The 13107-nt window shown below is 46.0% G+C and overlaps 1 protein-coding gene across 1 annotated transcript in view; it reads right to left on the reverse strand.

Moving 5' to 3' along the window:
- The window catches only part of KIF26B (kinesin family member 26B), a 552553-nt gene that overhangs the window by 332937 nt on the left and 206509 nt on the right, over positions 1 to 13107 (reverse strand). The gene's annotated exons all lie outside the window — the stretch shown is intronic.

Consider the following 13107-nt stretch of genomic DNA (forward strand, 5'->3'; position numbering starts at 1 on the left):
CTGGGCCATACTGGGAGAAGAACTGTCTTAGGCCACACTTAAAAAACACTGACACTAATGACAGCTGATGAGTTAAAACACAAAAAGAAATCACCAAAAACATCTCGTCATGTTTTAAGAAAAGTCACGAACTTGTGTTGGGCTGCATTCAAAGCCATCCTGGGCCTCACGTAGCCTGCAGGCTGTGGGCAAGCTTGATGAACTGCTCACTTAAACACGATTCAAATGACACATTTTTGTATGAGGCATATTTTACCACAATTAAAACAACAACAACAACAACAACAACAACATTCCTCAGCCCATCAGTAGGTGAGCCAGAATTGACATGCAGATCTGTGTGGTCTTTCTACCAGGCTGAAACCAAGCTCCATTCTCAGGGAAGACCTGTTCAGCCAGGGGTCCTTGCTGAAGGAGAGATGTTGGGGCACCAAATTTAACCCTTCACTACTCTGTTAAAGACCACGTTACTGACAGGGAGATGGCCCTGTCTCCTTTTATGAAGCTTAGGACATTGAAATACTTCATAGCGGGATTCCACCAGGGCCATTTGGCTTCTGAGGTTGGCCAAAGCATATCTCACTAGATGGCAGCATTTGCCCACACAGCCTTTTTTTTTTTTTTTTTTTTTTCCCCATTTTTTGACCTATCTGTCTTTCGGTTTTAACCCCACCAACCTCCCCACCTCCCAGGGATACAACACAGTGCATTGAGTTCTACACTGCTGTGCAGAGGAATAAGACATGAAACCCGGCTTGGAAGTCCTAGGCTCCCCAAATTGCCCCCAAAGGAGTCACGTCAGGAGTGTGTGTGGTGGGTGACCCTCTCCAGGAGGCCTGCAAATCTGACCTATCTGAGGAATGGGTGCCCTTCCCTCCAGAGAGGGGCTGGGGCAGGGGCAGGTGCACGGGAGACCTGTGTTTGACTCCCATTGCTGTCACTTCCTAGCCATGTGACCCGGCGCAGGTCACCTGACAGGCCTGGGCCTCAGTTTTGCCATTTGTAATTCCTGAGGGCTGCCTTCTAGTCTTGCTTTCCGACCGTGTTTGTTTGCTTGAACCAAAAGGGAGCACGTCGTGAACAAGCGGGTGGGGTCAACCTTCCCAGCGATGCAGTGCCTCGCAGCCTAATGGATGGTGGGGAGCAGCCTATTGAAGGTGATGGAAACCATCAGGCTGGCTCAGATGAGTCATCTAATTAGACAACTCCCAGTCACAGCCTTCTATACAGACGTGGCTGTTGCTGTCTTTGCTTTTCATATGGAATCTGTTTTTCTCTCCAGTGTCTCGGTCATGCCCAGGCTCTCAGATGAGCAACAGAGGGATATGTTAACTCCTCGGGGCCAGTAGTGCAGCAGAAATGGACCAAGTCTCCAGAGTCCCAAAAGTCGTGACTAATATGCTTCTAAACACCTAAATGACTCCCTCGGCGTGACTTAAGCATATGAAATATATGACTCATTAATGCTCACAAATACCTCTATAAGATAAAGGCATGCTAATTCATCACACTAAAGACTGTTAGCACAGTAAAATCTCAATTACAAATGAATTAGGTGTATGTCTGGGGTGGGGTAGGTGAGGACTTTTTTTTTTTTCCTTTAAGACGGAGTCTTGCTCTGTTGCCCAGGCTGGAGTGCAGTGGTGCAATCGCGGCTCACAGCAACCTCTGCCGCTCCGCCCAGGTTTAAGCGATTCTCCTGCCTCAGCCTCCCGAGTAGCTGGGATGACAGGTGCATGCCACCATGCCCAGCTAATTTTTGTGTTTTTAGTAGAGACAGGGTTTCAGCATCTTAGCCAGGCTGGTCTTAAATTCCTGCCCTCAGGTGATCCACCCATCTCAGCCTCCCAAAGTGCTGGGATTACAGGTGTGAGCCACCGCGCCCAGCCGAGGACATTTCAATTTTCCAATTTATCAAAACTTGCAAATTATATAATCTTAAAAGAAAGGTTTATTTATATTTATTTATTTTATTTTATTTTATTTTATTTATTTATTTTTATTCGGAGTCACACTCTGTCACCCAGGCTGGAGTGCAGTGGTGCAATCTCGGCTCACTGCAAGCTCCGCTTCCCGGGTTCACGCCATTCTCCTGCCTCAGCCCCCCGAGTAGCTGGGACTACAGGCACCCGTCACCACACCTGGCTACTTTTTTGTATTTTTAGTAGAGACAGGGTTTCACCATTCACAGGATGGTCTCAATCTCCTGACCTTGTGATCTGCCCACCTCGGCCTCCCAAAGTGCTGGGATTACAGGAGTGAGCCACCCCGCCCAGCCAAGAAATGTTTATATTTTATAAATACATAAAAGAATAAGAAAGCAAATGTATTAATAGTATACCATAAGCATATAAATAAGGAAACCAAGAATGAAAGGGCTGAGTCCTGTGTTTCAAAGAGTTCAATAAGAATCACAAACCAAAAAAAAAAAAAAACGGATCATAAACTAGGACTGAATTACTTGATATTTCAAACGAATTCCAAAATAATAAAGTTTGACCTGTTTGGGTTATTTTAAATGTGACCTCTCCACTACACTGTAAAATTCTAAATGATTCGAATCTATTTGCTGCTTTCTCTCCTCCCTTAGAAAGGTCCCCAAACACGGGGGAAAGCTGGTCAATGAGCCTTTCAGTATTTTGTTAATTCACTAATGATAAAACGAGACCACATCTATTTAAAATGCGGCATTCTCACATGAGATGTGATGTGCATATGGAAAGTGGATTTTTTGGCAAATATGTGGAGGGAACGTTTCCGGAGGTGCAGGATAACATTGATTTTATGTGCTTGATACTCACTTTATGGAATTGGTGATGTTTTCTCATCTACCACTGGCTCTCACAATGGAAACGAGGGTCCTGATTCCATTTAATCTGAGTCACGGGAACTCGAGTTGAGTAAAAGAAAATGGCACTCAAAGTTCAACGAACTTAACGGAGAAGTTGCCACGTGTCATGCACAGTGCTAAGTGTGCAACTCACACCCTCTCACATGATCCCCTAACAGCTCTGGAAGTTCCCACTCTGCAGAGGAGAAAATTCAGGCACATAGCAGTTAAGAAGCCCGCTGGAGGTCACACAGTCAGCAAGGAAGCTGGGGTTTTATTTCTGGCGCATGAGCAGCAACTCCAGCATGACCCCAACCTCTCGTTGTGTGAGACTTGGATAAAATCATGGATGACTATCAGCCTCTGAGTTTCTAAAACGATCTGTTTTATTTGTCATTAAAATGAAAAAGAGCAGTAGCTGTTGTTTTCCCCTTGGCCAGCTCACTCTGGAGCCTGGATACTCCCTGGCTCTTTTCTTCAACCCATAGGAAACTGAGAATTCAGCCTGAGGAAACAAGGTCTGGGAGGGTGGCTGGGTGAGAAAGGATGTGGGCAGCCCTCTACAAGGTAACTGTGAAAAGCATCTACATCTAGGCGATCTTCTCTCTCACCTATTTCACCCCCTGTGCAGCAATGCTCAGCTCTGCCCTTGACCCAAGCTTTGCCTGGGAGGGGAAAATAACTCCTCCCTTGCTTGGGTGATAATAGCCACATTCCCACCACCCCTCCCCACCTAACCCCCTCACCCACATCAAAAAGGGGGAGGGATGGTAACTATTAATAGTAACTAAGAAATTCCCCTTGAAGGCACACAGCATCTTACCAACTGTTTCTAGCCTGTTTTTGGAGCCTCGAAATGTTACTACAGATAAAAACAAAAAATACAGACCAAATTATCAGCTTGGTCAGTAGAGAAGGAACAAGGCTCCCCCAGCATCAGTCCGATGAGGCTCACAACTTAAATGTATCTACTCTCAGATGATGGTCCAAGACGTGCTGTTTACATTTATGCCTGTGGTTGTGAAAGCACAAATGACGTATAAGGTATTCTGTGAGTTCAGACGAGGAGGCTGTTATTCTACGAGAAGCCCGTGTGTAGAGGTTGGTCACTGACTTTGTCCCTGAGTTTTTTTCATTGTGTCTGGCTCTTGAGAGGCTCCCCTCCAGTATAAGGATGTATGTAGATACGACACGTCCCTCCCTCCCTCTCCTTGGCCTGGTTTTATCTTTTCCACTGGTACCCTTTCTTCCTCCAAGCAAAGAACGTGAACGGGAATCCTCCACTGCTGACCGGCCGTGGACGCTGCCTCTGCTCCTTCTTCAGAAGCGGTTCAGCAAGGAAAAGCCCACATATACCTTTCACCTCTGCACTCCAACTTCACTTTTCTTCTTTTTATTTATCTGTCTTATCTAGCTAGCTAGTTATCTATCTGTCTGTCTGTCTATTTAGAATGTGACCTTATTTGGAAACAGGGTCTTTGCAGATGTAATTATTAGATAGGTGCAAAAGTAATTGCAGAGATTGCTATTATGTTAATGGCAAAACCCACAATTGCTTTTGCACCCATACAGTAGTTAAGGATTGAGATGAGAGCCTACTGGACAATTTTTCTACTAAAAGTACAAAAATGAGCTGGGTGCGGTGGCATGCACCTGTAATCCCAGCTACTCAGGAGTCTGAGGCAGGAGAATCACTTCAACCTAGGAGGCGGAGGTTGCAGTGAGCCAAGACTGTGCCACTGCACTCCAGCTTGGGCGACAGAGCAAGACTCAGTCTCAAAAAATAAAAAAATAAAGCCACATAGTTAGTAGTAAATTGTGATGGCAGCCGTAAGAAACAAACGCCTGTCTCTCAGCCTGTCACTCATCTATCCACATCCATTCACTGTCCTCTTCCCTGTACCTATTGTGCCAGCGCCAGATAAATTCTTTCTTAACGCTGTGGTTCCTGGCCTTGGCCAAGTTCAAACCAAGGTCTGGGTCCCACCTGCAGATATTATCATTTAAATTGTCTGGAGTGTGGCTTAGGCATCAGGATTTTTTTTTCTTTTTTTTTTTTAATCTCCCAAGTAATTCTAGTTTTGAGAATTCCTGCTTTGAGAATTCCTGCTTTCAGGCAAAGAAATCTTCCCCTTCCCCTGCTCCGCAATCCCCATTGCCTGTCTTCTGCCTACCAGATAAAATGCGATACCAGCTGCTCTACAACTTCCCAAGTGCATCCAAGTGCATGCATTATGAAGACTTTTACCAGACGAGGTAAGAATTACCGCCGGGGCAGTTCCGTGAAACCTCCTTGTATCAGATCAAATGGCCCTCTAGCCAAGATGAACTTCCTTCTACACAAAATTCAGTGCAGTCTCTCCTTCCCCTCCAGTTCCTTCCATCCCTCCCACCCCCAGCTTGGAATGATTTCTGCAGTTTCAACAGTATGAGACTTACGTAATTGTAATTACTAGCTACCAATGGAGAGTGGCTGTGGTGTGCTTGTTATTATGATTCTACAACAATAGGGAAATCTGAGACAATCGAAAACCAGCGGTGCAGTATGAGTAACCTCTCATTCTGTGGAGGCACCGAAATGAAAGAATCTGACTTGTGCATGGACCGGCCGATCCGCAGGGTAATGGGGTTTGTTGTGTGAGATGAAAAGCCCACGTTCTTGGCTGTCCTGCAGGTTTCTGCAGGGACTCCTTGGTCTGTAGACCCCATCCCGCTTCTCCTTACCAAGCTTTTCGGTTAGCCAAAGGCTCACCAGGTGTAATAGCCTCCTATTGCTGCTGAAGCAAAATAGCACAGATTGAGCAGCTTCAAACAACATAAACGTATCCTCTTAAAGTTCTGGAGACCGGAACTCAAGAATGGCCCTGCAGGGCTCTTCTGCAGGCTTTAGGGGAGAATCAGACCCTTGCCGTACCCAGCTTCTAGAGGCTGCTTCTCCCATCATCAAAGCCAACAGATTTGTATCTCTCTCCTCTCTGACCTCTGCTTCTGTCCTTCCATCTCCTCTCTCTGGTTCTGATCCTCCTGCCTCCCTCTTTAAGGATCTTTGTAATTACATTGAGTCCGCCCAGATAGTCTAAAATGATCTCCTTGGCCAGATGTGGTGACTCACGCCTATAATCCCAGCACTTTGGGAAGCTGAGGCAGGCAGATCACTTGAGCTCAGGAGTTTGAGATCAGCCTGGACAACATGGTGAAACCTCACCTCTACTAAAAATACAAAAATTAGCCAGACATGGTGGTCCATGCCTGTAATCCCAAGGCTGAGGCAGGAGAATCGCTTGAACCTGGGAGGTGGAAGTTGCAGTGAGCTGAGATTGTGCCATTGCACTCCAGCCTGGGTGGCAGAGCGAGACTCCGTCTCAAAAAAAAAAATTAAATTAAATTAAATGACCCCCCCATCTCCAGATCCTTAACTGAATCACACCTGCAAAGGCCCTTGTACTGTGTAAGGTAACACGTCCCCAAACCATGGGGATTAGGGTGTGGGCATCATTGGGGGGCCCCTCTTCAGTCTACCACACCAAGCAAATGCCCAGATTGAACGTATTTTTGAATTTTCCCAATGAAGTCTGGGTGCTCCCTTCAGACCACGGCCCCATCCATATTCACAAGATGTGACTACCCTTTTGGAATTTTCCCCTGAACACTCTAGCCTTGAGAAATGTCTGTCCATGACCGAATATACAAACTGATTCTTTTTCCTGTGTTCACGATTTGTCAAAAAGTATAAAGATACATCACCGAATATCCCTTTGACCATCTATAAACAGGAGAAAACAAAACCCATGGTCTTCAGAATCTCTTCCACGTCATAGTTTGTCTAATCGTGGCATCTTACACTATTGCCTGGCTGGGCAGAAGCAGCAGCAAGAGGGAAGCAAGTGACCCCAGTGCTGGCCCAAGAAGGGGTGCGCTGCATATTTCAGGGCATGAGTGGTTGAATGAGCCCTCGAGAGCTGGGAAGAACATGGGTGAGAATCCTCCACTCCTGACCTGCTGGAAACAGCCACCCCTGTGCCTTCTTGAAAAGTGGTTCAGCCGGGAAGAGCATGTGTATATCTCACCTCCCGACATCAGCCATACTAGAAAACATGCTTCTGCTTTCCATGAAGCTGCTATCAGCAAAGCCTCTGAGTACAATAGCACTTGGTGGGCCTCACAGAGCCTCACCTTCCTCCTACAGGGGCGCTCGGAAGTCCGCTAGCACCAAGCTCCCCCAGGGCTTCTGATCTCAGAGGAGCAAGTGCTATGCACTGCAGAGGTCCTGCCGTTTAGCAAACCTTGATATATTTTGAGGTTGGTGCTGCTTTTACATCCTTTTGTGCCCATATCTTTCTTTCTTTTTTTTTTTTTTTAGATAGGGTCTTGGGTCTCCCTCTGTCACCCAGGTTATAGGCAGTGGTACAATCACATCTTACTGCAGCCTGGAACTCCTGGGCTCCAGGAATCTTCTTGCCTCACCCTCCTAAGTAACTGGGACTGCAGGCATGCCACCACGCCTGGCTCATTTTTTATTTCTCTGTAGAGATGGGGTTTTACTACGTTGTCTAGGCTGGTCTCTAACTCCTGGCCTCAAGCAGTTCTCACCTTGGCCTCCCAAAGTGCTGAAATAACAGGCATGAGCCACTGTGCCCAGACTGTGCTCATAACTTAAAATATAAATTCCAGGAATGGCTACGTTTCATAGGCATGATCATTCCTAAAGCTGTAATAGAGACTACCTCATAATGACTTCAGCCAGAGTTCAGTCCAGCATTATCTCTCATGTTGATTCCAATGGATGTTTTTAGAGAATGCAGGAAAAATTGTATTGAGAGCATTTTCCTCCAACGCAAGGAATGCACAGGGATGACCTTCATTCTATCAACGGTCCGTGACGGATTTATTACTTGTATATTAATCTAATACCTTCTGAATTTTCTTGACAAGTTCAATTGAGTGAAGTCCTATGAAATAAAGACCTTCTGCCCTTTCAAATGCCCCTGTATGGAGTATGGCATCAAAATGCCAGCTAGGTTCTTTTCATTGAATCTAAGGATTTACTAAGTATCATTAAGATACTTCAGGTTAAAGATTAGCCTGGAATCGAATGACTGGTGGTTCCCACCAAAATCCTCGGGTTCTAGATAGGTCTTTGGCCTGGAATTATTTCCTAACCTAGGGTCAGTCATAGAAAGTAATTGTAGTGCTCCCCTGAGATAGGAGCTGTCTCTAATGAAGAACCACATTTTCACGTCAGCTGCTGTGAGGGGCATGAGAATCAAATGAGTCCCTGTTGTCCAAGAGTGTGTGATCTAGTCAAAGAGATGCAGCTGGGATTTAGAAAACTCGGAACAAAAGAAGTTCAAATCCCTCAGCCTCAGGTTTCTCTTCTGGCAAATGAAAGGGTTGAAATAGACCATTTATACTGGTATTCCTGCTTTATAGTTCACAGAATATTTCCACACCTTCTTCTTCATTGTTCCCTATAATCACCCTGTGGGGCAGGAATTTAATAGGTAAGGAAATAGACTACGATGTCAAGCTACTAAACTGGTTTAATACTTGGTGGAACTACAGGCTTGAACTACATAAGACTCTGTCTCCAAATCTCCTACCATGGTGCAAAAGCCAGTTACCATCCTACAGAGGTGCATTCTAACACCAACATCACCAACATCCTCTAATTCTGTGTGTACAGTCTTCCCTGCAGTTATTGACTATAACAAATGCTGATCAGGCAAAAGCAGCTGCCATTCAAAAAGAGATAACTAATCTGTAGTTGATTATAAGGAACTAATCTAGACACATCCTTTCAAAAGTCACAATTTCATGTGGTCAAATGAAGGTTGTAACACATGGCTACAAAGACAGGGAACAGCAGACACCAGGCTACTTGGGGGTGGAGGGTGGGAGGCGGGTGAGGATCGGAAAACCACCTCTCAAACACTATGCTCACTACCTGGGTGACAAAATCATCTGTACACCAAACCCCAGTGACACACAATTTACCCACGTAACACACCTGCACATGTACCCCCAAACTGGAAATAAAAGTTTGAAGAAAAAGGATGAAGATTCTGGAGCACTAGATTAAAGATTCTTCCAGCCTTTTTGACACCAGGGACCGGCTTCATGGAAGACAAATGGGGGCGGAAATGGGATAAAACTGCTCCACCTCAGATCATCAGGCATTAGATTCTCGTAAGGAGCATGCACCCTAGATCCCTCACGTGCACAGTTCACAATAGGGTTTCCACTCCTAGGAGAACCTAATGGCACTGCTGCTCTGACAGGGGATGGAGCTCAGGAGGTAATGCCCACCCACCCGCCACTCACCTCCTGCTCTGCGGCTGGCTCCTTAACAGGCCACAGAGTCATATCAATCTGTGGCCTGGGGTCTGCGGACCCCTGCGCTAGAGGATTTTCTGCTTTCTCTGTGTGTATAGGTTATGCAATAAATGTCTGCAGATGAACAGAAGAAAGTCTTTCTTTGAAAGCCCATCTTACAATCTTCTATTAAATCAAATGTCTAAGATATTTAATGAGAATTATCTTTGTGGTTTGTTCAACGTTTTTGATGTCATCTCAGTACTTCCTAAATGACTCTTTAAAATCTCTCTGGATCGATTCCTATTTATCTGTGATGCTTACAGGTGCCTGGTCTTTCTGGAGGTACTTTAGAAACGTGAAGGATGTATCAAAAGAGAATCGAGAATCTTCCAACCACAACCTTTGGAGATTATGACACAGTGGTGTGGGCCACAGGGATTGAGGGATTCGAGGGATCATTCTATCACCTGTGTGACGCGGGTTTCACCAGGCTCAATGCTGGAAGGCCTGTCCGCGTCGTCTTCATCCTTGCTACGTCTAAATTGCAGAAGGGAAGAGTCATTTTCTAGAGGCTCGGGTTCTGCGGGTGTGGAGTTGCGCCTGTGGTAGTGACAAGGTCTAGATGCTTCTCTGCCTGGGGAACGGCTCTGGCACTGATCCAGAGGCCATCTGCTTTGTGGAGAGGAAAGTGGGAGTACGGGTGAGCAGGAAAAATGAGGTCAGCTTTCAGAGCAGTCAACCATCTCTGACGAGCTGGCTAGACTGCGAACTGTACAATATTTACTGCAGGGAGATGTCCGCACCAGGAGACACTCAGTCTGGCCAGACCCAGAGCCCCCACCCCGGGGCGTCAGGACGACACAGTCACAACACAGGGGACGCGGATTCATAGCCAGGCACCAAATCTCTTGATCCCAGAGAGATTTCCTCTGGTCCCTTCATTACTCAGGGGAAATGCATGAATTGGTCTGTTCTCGAGTCGGAAAGAAGCAACATAACGTACCCAGGACGACCACAAGCTGGTGGCTTGTGTGAATCTGGGTTGTATCTGGTTTTGCCATATCGGGCAGGATGAGGAGCCTGTCTGCACGCCCCCAAAGCAGAGGGGCATCTCTTCACCTCTGCACTCACCTGCCTTCTGTCCCACGGCGAGGACCTTAGGACAGGAACCAGGGTTTCCAGCCCAAAGCTGCAGCCCCACCCACCACCTAGCACAGTGCCTGGTACTTGGTTAGAGATTAATAAATACTTGTACAGCAAATTATCTTTCACCTGAGTTTGGGAAGAAAGAGGAGGAAAAGAATCATCGCACAAATAAAAGAAACGCACAACTAATCCCTGAGCGGCTGTTGAAGCGGCATCTTCAGTGTTTCCACCTTACACACAAACTTTCACCTCACTTTGAATATTTTATAGGAAGCACCAGTTTCATGCTCATCTGTCCTCGATCCTCAGCCCTAGCACAGTCGCTGAGTCTTCTAACTGGCCCCTGATGCTTAGCGAAACGGCTGCACAGCCAGTGTGCGTGTGACACAGAGCTTCGGGGTCCTGGAAGGTGAAATGTGAGTTGTCTGTGTAACATGAGTATGTGGCTCACACAACCCAGGGATGTGTGGAAACGATGGCCTGGGTAAAAGGATAATCACCTGAGCATTTTATTTATAGTAGCAAAGACCTAAATTCTAATTAATTTATATTTGGGTATTAGGTTGGTGCAAAAGTCATTGCGGTTTTTGACGTTGAAAGTAATGACAGAAACCGCAATGACTTTTGCACCAACCTAATAAATTAAGACATCTCCATAGTGTGGATAATATTCATATAATGAAATACGCTACTGCTAAAGATAATATTTTAGGGAAACATGTAATGGCATGGGGAAATGTACCCAATGGATTCAGTGAAACGCAGGTCACAGAATTGAACCTGGTCACAATTTTACAAATTGGAAGTGTATGAAATGCTAGGAGGAAGTATCCCCAAATGTTTGCATGTCACATAATTTGCATCTGGGTGACATCAACTTCTAAAGTCTTATTTAAACTTTCTCATGTATTTTAAATTTTGTTTTACAACAAACATGTTACTTTTTATAATTTTCTAAATGGTATATTTTAAAACTGCAAACAAAAAAAGAGCAAATCATCCCATGATGCAAAGAGGCCCTTCTCTGTTCCTGCCCTAGATGGTTACTTCCAATGTTAGACCGTGCAGCGTCCCGCAGGACGCCACTGCTTCCTCATTATATTTACATACACATCCCAGAAAATTCTATCCAAAAGTCTAGGGGCCGTGAGGCCCCTGCAGGTAAAATGAGTTCTTTTCTTTGTGACACAGGTCTGAAAAGGAACCATATCTGGAAAAGACGTTGACAGCTTACTGTGGGGTAGCCTAGGAAAGTTGGAAGAAGCCGTGGTAGGCAAGGCCATTCCCTGGGCACAGGGAGAGCTGGTGCTGGTTCTGCCGTTGGCTGTGCGGCCATTTCCCTAAGCAACATATTCCTTATCTGTAAAAGGAAGATCTAACACCTGCCCCACCTACCTCATAGGCCTACTGTGGGGTTCAATGAAATCATGTATATGTTAGATTTTGTATATTAGAAAGCACCCAGTTAAGTGAAAAGTTCAACAATCCAAGAATGCTAATGTCTTAGGATAATGATCAGTGCTTCCCCCTTTCTTTCAAGATAGCAAGAGACACGAACACTCTCAAACACTCTAGAAAAAGTCACCAGGAATTTTATCAGCCACATTGAACTCACTTCACGTTTCCCTGTACCTCGTCCAACATAACAAAACTATGCTATGTGTTCACTCAACTTGTTCCTTTTTCTCCTGGTCTCATGGGTAGACTGGCTTCCCCAGCTTCCCCAGTGGGAAGGTGGGGTCAAGAGATTAAATTGTCTGTCTGTCTGTTTCTCTCTCTCTCTCTCTTCTTTTTTCCTGATTCAGAGTCTTGCTCTGTCACCCAGGCTGGAGTGCAATGGTGCAGTCTCAGCTCACTGCAGCTTCTGCCTCCCGGGCTCAAGCAATTCTCCCATCTCAGCCTCCCAAGTAGCTGAGACTACAGGTACATGCCACCATACTTGGCTAATGTTTGTATTTTTAATAAAGACCAGTTTTCTCTATGATGCCCAGGCTGGTCTTCAACTCCTGGGCTCAAGCAATCCACCCACCTCAGCCTCCCAAAGTGCTGGGATTACAAGTGTGAGCCACCACGCCCAGCAGAGATTGGGTTCTTTTTTTTTTTTGAGACAGAGTCTTGCTCTTGTCGCCCAGGCTGGAGTACAGTGGCGTGATCTCGTCTCACTGCAAGCTCCACCTCCTGGGTTCACACCATTCCTCTGCCTCAGCCTCCCGAGTAGCTGGGACTACAGGCGCCGCCACCACGCCCGGCTAATTTTTTGTATTTTTAGTAGAGATGGGCTTTCATCGTGTTAGCCAGGATGGTCTCTATCTCCTGACCTCGTGATCCACCCAGAATAAAGATGTAAGCAATGTACATCCCTTCCAGACAAAGCCGGGCCCCAAATCCTCCTGTGAGATCCTCCACACACACTCTCTCCCCTCATTTCCCAGCTGGTTACAGAAGGTCTGGTGAAAGACTCTTGAGGCCCCTGGAAGATGGTGACACATTTGGTGGAAGAAATCTGAGTCCTCACGTCGCAGCGCAAGGCCACCCACCAAACACCCACTATGACACAGACCTAAGTGAGAAATAACCTGAGGTCTCTAGGATCATTTGCTCTATACACCAACTATCTTCTCTGACTAATACATCCTTGACCGTGGCCGCCTCTCCATTCCAGTGATTGTCAATGCTCTCTGCTGCTTCCCACACCACTGATGCAGGGGATAAAGAGGCCACTTACAGTAAAAATCCAGTCCTCATCCAACAGAAAACTCACCCAGGCAAAATCAGATCATCTTTAAAGATTCCCTGGGAGATTTAAGACCTGTTTT

The sequence above is a fragment of the Trachypithecus francoisi genome, unplaced genomic scaffold, assembly GCF_009764315.1.
Source record: "Trachypithecus francoisi isolate TF-2019V2 unplaced genomic scaffold, Tfra_2.0 Lachesis_group5, whole genome shotgun sequence".
Taxonomy (NCBI): domain Eukaryota; kingdom Metazoa; phylum Chordata; class Mammalia; order Primates; family Cercopithecidae; genus Trachypithecus; species Trachypithecus francoisi.